The 10,360-nt window shown below is 44.0% G+C and overlaps 1 pseudogene; it reads right to left on the bottom strand.

The window, feature by feature from the left end:
* Positions 1 to 8,957: 8,957 nt before the first annotated feature.
* Positions 8,958 to 9,740, bottom strand: LOC146178316 (uncharacterized; annotated as a pseudogene).
* Between the last annotated feature and the right edge of the window lie 620 nt (positions 9,741 to 10,360).

Genomic DNA, 10,360 nt, shown 5'->3' with positions numbered 1-10,360 from the left:
GTTAATAAGACGAAAGCTGTAATATTTAGACCTAAATCGGGGCAGTTAAATTCTCATGTAAGCCTAATTTATGGTGGAGCACCATAGAAATCACGAATAACATTAAAATTCTGGGTATTACATTTTCTCAGAGCATGCTATGGGGTACTCACATTGATGCTGTTTTAACTGTTATCTCGAGCAGTTGGCATTCTTTCCCGTTACAGAGCATATCTCCCGTATCAAGTAAAGCTTCTGCTTTATATTTCTTCATTTTACTCTCATCTTAATCACCTTTTCCTGATCTGGGGCAAAACCACGTATACGAATCTGCAAAATATCTTCATACTTCAAAAAATATTTATCAGAAACTTTTCACTATATCATACAGCAGTCACTCGCAAGGTCTTTCCCCCCGAAAACGAAAATACCAGTATCCAGTCATTACAACTATAAGCTAGCCCTTGCTTTTCAGTGCGAATTAAAATATCATCTTGAATCTTTGCATGAGTTGTCGTTACTGGGAAAAAGCACCGTGTGTTACCCTACCCGCCATAAAGAGGAGTGAATTGTACCAACTCCTAGAACTAACTACGAATTGAAAAAAAAAATTATCCTTTACTACCCTTCCAACACTATTGAACAACTATTAAAAAAACCCGGAAGTGCCCTGTTTAAAATATCTAAATACGAATTACGACAGCTTTTATTACGGAAAATAGCACGCGTCTTTCCTGTCTTCAAGTCAGGAAACAAATCTCATGTTTCTAATTATCGCCCCATTTCTCTTCTTTGTGCAACCTCTAAGCTTTTCGAATTAGCTTTGCACAATGTACTTTCCTTCCATCTCAAGCATGTCATCATAACGAATCAACATGGCTTCATATCGGGTCGCTCTACTTCAACCAACCAAGTCACGTTTATAACATATGCCTCTGCAGCAATCCTTCAGAGAGGTCAGGTTGACACTGTGTATTGTGATATGAGCAAAGCTTTCGACGTTGTTACTCACTCACTACTTCTTGAAAAGCTTCTACTCTCTGGCGTCAAAGTCTCAATAGTAGCCCTCCTACGTAACTATCTCCTTGATCACTCCTGCTTTGTCAGTGTCAATGGATAGACTTCCTACATTCATCCTGCAACCAGTGGAGTTCCTCAAGGTTCTGTATTAGGCCCGCTTCTCTTCTCTGTTTTTATTAATTAACTATTCCTCCGTCATCAAGAACTCCTCGTTTCTTCTTTATGCTGATGATATAAAATATTCAAGATCATACATTCTTTTCAAGATTGCTTGTTGTAGCAATCGGACATATCTGCTTCTTCTGATTGGTGTGCGAAGAATCGACTTACCCTCAATTCTTCCAAAACTAGGGTTGTCTCATTTACTCATAAAACGCACAGCTTTCTCTGCCATTATTCTGTGAATTCTGTGCTGTTGGACAGGGTTGATGAAATTAATAACCTTGGTGTACTTTTTGACCGCACTCTCAGCTTCTCCTTTCACACTAAACGCATTGCTCAGCGGGCTATGCGGACGCTCGGATTCGTCTGTAGACTTTCAAGAGAGTTCCGTACTCCACTTCCATTCCTAAAACTATACCTGTCCATATGCTTGCCGCGTTTCGAGTACGCGTCGGTTGATTGGAATGGCACTTGTAAATCGAACTGAAGCAAGGTTGACAGAGTACAGCAAAAAAATTTACGGATATTTTGATATCGCTTTCCTTGTTCAACTTCCTCCGCTCGCTCCACCAAGAGTACCCCACTGAATCTTCCTTCTCGTAACTGCCGTCGTGTCAGTGTAGACATAATTTTTCTGTACAAACTCCTTCATGGCCACATTATATGCCCTCAGCTCTTAAAGTACATTCTTCTGCGCGTTCCGCGAAAGAGCATGAGGAAATTCAGACCGTTTCAAGTTTCTCCGTTTCTTCATTCCCATTCCCCTCTTGACAGAATGCAGATGTTGTTTAACTCTTTTTGTCTTCACCTTGACATCTTCCAAAACTCGCTCTCTTCATTTATATTAGACGTTTGTAGCTTTGTATTCTAAACTGTATTTATCACATATAGCTTCCACTTTCTAGCCTAAGTATTGTATTTAATTTACTTCACGTTTTGCTTTTTCTCCTGTTCAGTGCTGTTTAAAGTATCTTGTAATGCTTTTTATCCGTTTCTTATTTATATTTTAAATTTAAACTTTATTTTCGAATCTTACTGTCCCGCGTTCAATTCTATATTTTTACTGTATTTGCTTGTATTTCTAGCCTGTGTTTTAAGTACCACGCTCTTGTTGCGCCTAGAATGGTTGTTTATTTTATGTACATATTTATTACTATAATCAATGTCAGTTATTTGCTTTTTTTCTCTCTATCTATTGTTTTTTTTTTTTTTTCGTGATGTGCTCTACAATTCTCTCGCTGTGTATATAAGACATGCTACTCATTGATTTCTTTATTTTCGTGACACGTGTCGTCTCAGTTTCATTTCATCTGTTATTTATTTTTTCTTTTGAGTTCTATCTGTGTGTAAAACTTTTGTGTGCATTTTCATTTTTTTCTCATTTTTTTATTTGTCGAAGGTCACATGATTGTTCCTGCGCACATTAAATAAATATTCATTGATTATTATTATTATTATTATTATTATTATTATTATTATTATTATTATTATTATTATTATTATTATTATTATTATTATTATTATTATTATTATTATTATTATTATTATTATTATTATTATTATTATTATTATTATTATTACCTTAAAGCGTGCCGCGATTGCCAACGGCGCAAGTATTCTTCAGAAACCAACCGGCTTTATGCAGCCCATAGCGCCATCACAGATCCATTTCCAGCAAGTTAGAATGGACCTCCTCGGTCCTTTTATCGAAGTAATCCACTGCAAAACTGTGGATTGTGGTCGCAATAGATTACGTAATATGGTACGCTGAGACCACGTCATTTGCAAGCGATACTGGTGCTGAAATTTCCGAATTCTTTTGCACAATATCGTCCTGCGTCATGGCGTTGCTGCAGCTGTCATTACCGACTATGGAGCTGCGCTCATAGCCCGGTTCACTCCGGCTTTGCTGAAGGTTACGCACACCAGCCTTAGACGTGCAAAGGCCTACCATCCTCAGACAAATGGCTTGGTGGAATGAGGCCAACATGCTGTCCATGTATACGTGAATGTTAAGCATAAAACTTGGGATCAGACTATTCCATACGCAACATTCGCTTATAATCCGTCCCAGCAGGAGACGATGCGTCTTACTCCTTTCCAACCAGTCTTCGATTGCCAGGCATACCACTCCGCTGGACGCTATTCTGCTCGTTGATCCTGAGAGTAGGAGTGAACGTGGCCTCAACGTCGCCACTTTTGTTCAACGCGCGGAAGAGCGGCAACTATCCAGACAACAAATGCACTGTCAGCAGAAGAACGACGCTGACCGCTACGTACTGAAACGTCCCTCTATCTAGCCTTCAGGCGACTATGTTTGAGGCGTCTGGACGCCCGTTCGTAGCCGTGGGCTGTCGGAAAAGTTACTGCTCCGCTACTTCTTACCTTGCTGTCTGCCGCCTCAGCGACGTCACATACGAAGTCATTACATCAGCATCACCAGCCCACTCATTGTACAGCAACAAGCGCCATAATGCTGCGCACATTTTGCAAATGAAACCATTCTACGGGTGACCTGCCGATTTATCGTCAGGCTACAGGCTACGCGATGTCGAACTCGTGTTCTAACTGTCGTGTACTGTTTTGTAGCGAAAGCAACAATATGCTAGTAGAAGCGCATTTTGAGGAGCTGGGCTGAGGCCGCTACTGTGCATGCGCCATATGTGGTTCATATGACCGCCAGTTGCGTGGAGCCACAGGTGTGCCCCGCAACTAACTTCATCACTTCTCTCTGCGCCTCACTGCGCATTGGCAGTCATGCCACGCAGCTGGCAACGAGACGGCCCATGAGCTAGCTCGAGCATTCTACTTCAGGGCAGACATGAGATCCTCCGACGACCGGGGGAACGAGGAGCGGTTACTAAATAATGAGAAAATAATCAACCACTATCGATTGGCACGTAGGCTGGTACCCCTACCACACCGAAAACTGAATAACAAAGAACTTCTGCTGGAAGCGCTTGCAAACTAATACGTTCATGAATCCGGTCCTGGCGTACCATGTGTACCCCGAGACGAGAGACCATGGTAGATGTAGTGATTGTGGGGCGAGAGGGACCCTCGACCACATGATATGGGAATTCCCGCACTCTCACAGGGTGGGACAAAATATAGTTAGTAGAGAGAACTTGGATACCCTGCTGCCAGGCTCAGACCCTGAGCTCCAGCGGAACATCGTCCACCTGGCGGAGGAGGCTGCCATGGGCAAAGGCCCGCCAGCCAGCCTTTAACGCGGCGGCTCCCGTTTCCCAGGCCTACGTGCTTGAGGTGGCGGTGATAGGCTTCTTGTGGTGGAAAATAAAGTTTTTCAATAAAAAAATGGAATATAAAACGGGATGATGCATTTGCTCCTCAGACGAGCACTATGGAGGAGAGCGGCCGTCTTCGTCACGGCAGCAGTACAGGCTGCGGGAAATGGAGTCTGCGATCCAGAAGTTGTCGCATGGTACATGGCCCTCGGACATTATGAAAACCAGGCGGCGAGAGAGGCTGAGCGGGGGGCCGATACGCCCGAAGAAAGAGAGGAACGTCTCGCGAAGAGGCGCCGAAAGGCCGCTCAACGATGACAGCGTGTCGCTACCGAAATGTCTATAGATGACGTCAAGGTCGGCGAGAAGATTTACCGCTTCACATGCTCCAAATGGCTATGAAAACATCCCAGCAGATGCGCGCGCCGGCGCGAAGATGATAAAGGTAGTTTGCGCTCTGCGCATGCGTGCACCGCCGCGGATAGTTGACAGAATGGAGCAGGAAAGCGTTTAGCGGTGTCGCATGCGCGGGGCATATAAGTGGATTCTTCCTAGAACGCCAATGACCTTTGATGCGTTCAGCGGAACGCTGGTTGTGTTCGATGCAACGCTCGGTCATCCGCAGCCGAAGCTTTCATTCCACATTCGGTTCAGCAGCATTGAACCACTCGCCCTTCAATCTGGCGGAAAGACATTCAAGTTCCCAATCAGAGCGTTGTTAATGTTATCCGCCTCTGCAGCCGTTTTTTTTTTATCCTTTCTCACCGCTGCATAGACCTCTTCTTTGGTGATGGGTTTGTCTAGGTACTCGTCTTTTCCTCTGCAGGGCCTGTCCTTGGCTCCCGGGTGTACTTTGTCTCCATAGTATTTGAGCTTGATATCCTTGATCAGTTCTTCATCTGTGCCTTGGAAGATGTGCACCAATCTGGCCATGGCTTTACAGGTATCGGTCTTTGTTTTTTTTTTTGGAATCTATCAGTGCCCTCAGTATACACCCCGTCTTGCTCTTACCTAACTTCCCATTGAGCGAGTTGCTAACCTGATTCCAGTTCTGCCTTGCTAATTGGAAAGCGTACTCCTCGGCTTTCGCCGTGATTTCCGCTATTAGTAGTTTAATCTTTTTGCTGTTTCCACGGCTTGGTTAACTTCCTCCTGGCTTCCCACAGGCCTAAGAGCCGGCAGTCCACTTCCCACCTTTCCACCATCCTGTCCATCGTTTTAGTGCATTTTTCTCTGATGTCCCTTAGCCTCTTGCACCATTATTCAATGGATTCCAGGCTTCCCAAGTTTCCCTTGCGTTCTTTTCAGAAGGCCTCGCCGTTCGTGATTCTGGCTTCGCCAATCTTCTTTTTGAAGGTTCCTGCTGCCATTCTTGTGCTCAATACGTGGTGATCGCTCCCTAGGTTTTCCATCATGTTCGTCCAGTCCCACTCTCCGTTCCTGATGAGCGTCAGGTCCGGGCAGGTGTCCCTGCTCACGCTATTTCCTATCCTATGTGTGCTGGGATTTGTTAGCAGCTCCAGTCCATAATTTTCGATTTTCTTCAGTAGCGTTATCCCCTTCATGTCTTGTTTTGGCTAACCCCAGCTCTTATTTTTAGCATTGAAATCCCCTAGGATTGCAGTAATTTTGCCAGCCAATTTGATCGTTTCTCTGAAGAGTTCGAAGAACTTTGGCCTCTTTTATCTAGACGAACTGTAAATGTTGACGACGAACACGGTATTTTTCGGAACGCCTTCCTTCCTTTTGTTCACCAGCTCGACGATCACGTTGCTGACCAAGACGGCTGCTTTCCCTTCTCCCCGAATCTCATAGGTCTCATATCCTTGCAGGATGGGCTTAGTGCCTGTCTCCTGTAATGCTATGACATCCGGTGGCATCAGTTGTGCTTCTGCGTATTGCTTAAGGAGGCCCTGCTTTTTGCAGAAGCCTCTGTAATTCCACTGCCATATATCTAATCGTTTTGTATCCGTCCGTCTTGTACCATCCATACTTAGTTCTTTGAGGCAGTCGTCTGAGTTGTGACCTCGTTAGCTTGAGCTACCAACCCCGGCCTGTAGTATACATTTTCTACCTTCTCCTTAACGTTTGTAAGCCTTTCTAACGTAACCCTTCAGTTCATTACTTGATTGCGCTAGCTTCTTGTCCATCCCAGCATCGGGAACCCATGGTGTGGGGGAAGACCCACGATGTATCATATAACATGGGCGTGCCAAAAGATTCTTAGTGCGCAGCAACGGGATGCAATGCTAGCCAGCGACTGCTGTGAAGACCAACGAGATCTGATAAAGCGTGCTCTACGGGCGGCGGAAGCAAGTGGAGTCCTGGAGTAAGGACACCAACTAGCACTGAAGGCTCCACAAAAGGAGCAACCGCGTAGAATACCCTAATCAGATAAAATTATTCAATCAATTGCGGAAAGTCCTCACCCGGGCAATTCGGTAGAGGAGGGAGCAGCAACATGAATATCTGGTGTAGAAGAAAGAAATAACAGGTGCGGTAGGTGCAGAAGGCGTTTAATTGTAGGCTCGCTTTTGATGCTTCGTTTAGCCGCTGGAGTAGCTCTCTGCACTCCATCGCATCCGCATTCTGTCCTTCTGTGTAACAATGGTTAAAATAAGCTCTACAGCGTAGCAGCACAGTACAAAAACACATTCTGAAGTAGCAGGGCAGTAATATTTTTTTATCAAGGTGAAGCCTGAGCGAACATGATAGATTCGCTCACCATGAACTGTTTGGAACTCGACAACGCGACTGATTTTGCTGTTTCGTAGTCTCCTATAGCTTTGCATCCTGAAATCTTTAGCACCTAAATGCTCCAAATAACGCAGAGAATATCATTTGTGGCATTCTGGAAATACATTTTAGCCGATACCTTACTACAAGCAAAGATAATGTGGTCGTCACACGAAGGCAGCAGCTGTGGTGCCGAAAATAGAAATGTTTTTAGAATTTTCTACGCGTTTGCAACAAGTTACAGCTTTTAGCCCTTGACCCTTTTCCAGGATGTATTGTTTCTGGAAATAAAGGATTTGAATTGAATTTAACTGAACATTGAGCACTAAAATTACCTCTGTACTAAAGACTGTTTTGATCAAAAGGCAACTTAATTTAGAAAATAAGTACAATAATGGTTTCTTCTCAAATACTAATATTTGTAGTATGCAAATTGCCCTGTTTCCATGTCAGCCGTCTGTAAGCTTTCTGTGATACATACCGAAACAAAAAGAAATATTTTTTCTACAGAAAATGCAAAAACGTGAGCCTTATTGGACAATGGAAAGGAGTTACGTGGATCGTACTGTGAGTAAGCAGAATAAGGTCTGTATCTCAACTATACGAAGTCCGAAAGAAGAAGACAAAGGAAAGGATATATTCCTTCAGAAGTACAAACTCGAAGGTTGTGAGTAAGTATAGCCTCAGTAATCATGATGGAAAAAAAATCATGATGAAAATTCTTACATTTCGAATGATATACTGAAAACAAATTACGGTTGCAAAAGCAAGCCTTGCAGTACAGTTTTGTTCGAAACAGTGATCACACTAAACTTACACTAGAACATGTTCCGTGTAGTAAAGCGCAAAATGGCTCGAGTAGTCGAAGAGTTTTCTGACAACGTGGAGTGTACATTGCCACAAGGCCGTTTTCCAAATTGCTAAGTGAAATGGGAACACCCGTCGCCTCAACCACAACCTTCATCACCTCTATAATGATCGTGGCAAGTCCACTGAGAAAAAGGCCTTTCTGATATTCATTTAAGCTTCTCAAACACGAGCAAGTCTGAATCACCATGGGAACCATTGTCAGAGTCGATTACTTTGAGTTAAGGGTATTAGTATACCAAAGCAGAGAATAAAAAAAGCTTAAAATCTTTAACGAATCAAGTAATGTTTTTGGAATTCATTCGAATTGAATATTACGCGGCAGAGTATAGGGCTCCTTTGGTCCAAAAGCCAACGCACAGGCCACGCTGAAGAACGGTTCTACCTAGCGTAGTATTGCTCTCGGAATAAAAGGAGCAGTATCTGTCATAAACTCGGCGGATACCTCCGTAAATTAAAGGAGCCACGCGGGAGGGAAAAAGAGAGAAACAGGTGCCGTAGTGGAGGGCTTCGGACCACCACACAAAAAATTAGGAGCGACTAAAGTATTGAAAGACGAAAGCCTGAGTGCACCATTCTGCTACACAACTGGCACTTATTTAGTAGTCATTAGTTAATTAAAAATATTCAACAAGGGAATTAATTAATTACTAAATGTAATTATTTAGTTAATTAATTAGTCATTTAATATAAATGGTCATTAACATATGGCCATATAAGGCACGTATTCGCGCATACTGTGGTGGTGCTCTGTGCTTGGTCGAGACCTCTAGGACGTCATCCCTCCTCGGCCAATCAGAGCTGCCGCAAAAGCGGGACACATTTTGTCCATGACAGAATGAGCCATTAAAGGCTTTCGTATTAAAATTACGAGGAATTTTAGCGATTAAATAAATGAAAAACTTTATTTAGCGAAAGGGAATTCTCACGGCGTGGGTGGGACCCTCAGTCCAGGGCCCCAGTAGCCTTTGCCGTCTTGCGCGCTCTGTCGATCAGTTTGAGCTGGTCATCAGGCGTCGAGCAGGACAGCGCAGCCTTCCACTACTCCGGCGTTGGTGTGGTGTTTATTGGCGCTACCTGTGTTTTTTGACACGACCATGTAATATGGTAGAGTGTAGAGGGTTCCCTGTATAGTGGGCATTCATTCTCGTATGTTGTGGGATGGATTTTACATAGTAGACTAAGGTTGGGATATGTATTAGTCTGTAGCTGTCTTCAGGCAACCGACTGCTCTCTATTAGGGTATTCGTGGGGAGGTGGGTAGATCCTCCTTAAGGCTCTTTGATATTCAAAGATGGCTCCATAGCGTCTAGTGACTGCGTCCAGTTCCCAATCGTTGTGCGCCTCCCGGTTGGCGTATGCTCGGGCAATGTCGTCGGCACGTTGGTTACCTTCGACAGTCTCATGGCCTGCTATCCACGTTATGAAGCATCTCGAAAAGATGATTTTTCTTGCCTTGAGTATGCGGATAGCCACAGTGGATATGAGTCCACTGCAATACCTTCGGCATGCTTCTTTCGAGTGCGTAATTATTTGTGTTGTAGCCTTCTCACTATGGTGGGTGATAGCGAGAGCGATTGCCGCTTCCTCAGCCTCGAGAATGTTGTTGCTCTTGATCTAGGCGCAGTTGATTTCCCTAAGCTGGTGATCAACCACGCTGGCTACCACTCCGTATTGTTGTTTGTATGTGGTCGCAAGTAGTGAAAGGCAGAAGCATGAGTGACGCATTCTGCTACGCAACTGACACTGATTAGTAATTAATAATTATTATCAGTCATTAAACAGGTAATTAATTAATTAATATTAGTTTATAAATAATTACCTAAGTAGTTATCAGCTAGTAATTATTTATTTAGTTATTCATTTATTAGTAATTGGTCATTGATTGACGTATGGCCCTATAAGGCACGCATTCGTGCATGATGTGGTAGTGCTCTGTGCTTGGTCTAGACCTCTATACTTCATCCCGCCTCGGCCAATCAGAGCCGCTGCAAAAGCAGGACACATTTTGCACACGAGAGCATGAGCCAATAAAGGCTTTCGCCTTAATAGCGGCTTTGTTGTTGTGGCTGTAGGAAGAAGGAAAAGAAAATGCATGGGCCTGCTACTGGCTCTGTAGCTGAGCCACCTTCGCTGCCTCTTGTGGACAGATTGATTGATTGACTTATACGAAAGAAAAGGCCCGGTAACTGTCTCACTTGTTTTGCTGTGGACACCGCAACCGCACCGTAGGGGAAGGGAGGAAGGTGGGAATGAAAGTGGAAAGAGAGAAAGAGGAGCCGTAGTGGAGGGCTACGGAGTAATTTCGACCACCTGGGGATCTTTAACGTGCGCCACCTCCGCTGCCG

This window comes from Amblyomma maculatum, chromosome 9 (assembly GCF_055883805.1).
Source record: "Amblyomma maculatum isolate TAMU_Amacu chromosome 9, ASM5588380v1, whole genome shotgun sequence".
NCBI lineage: Eukaryota > Metazoa > Arthropoda > Arachnida > Ixodida > Ixodidae > Amblyomma > Amblyomma maculatum.
Note: the sequence above shows the minus strand (reverse complement) of the source record. Positions and strands in the feature narration are given on the sequence as shown.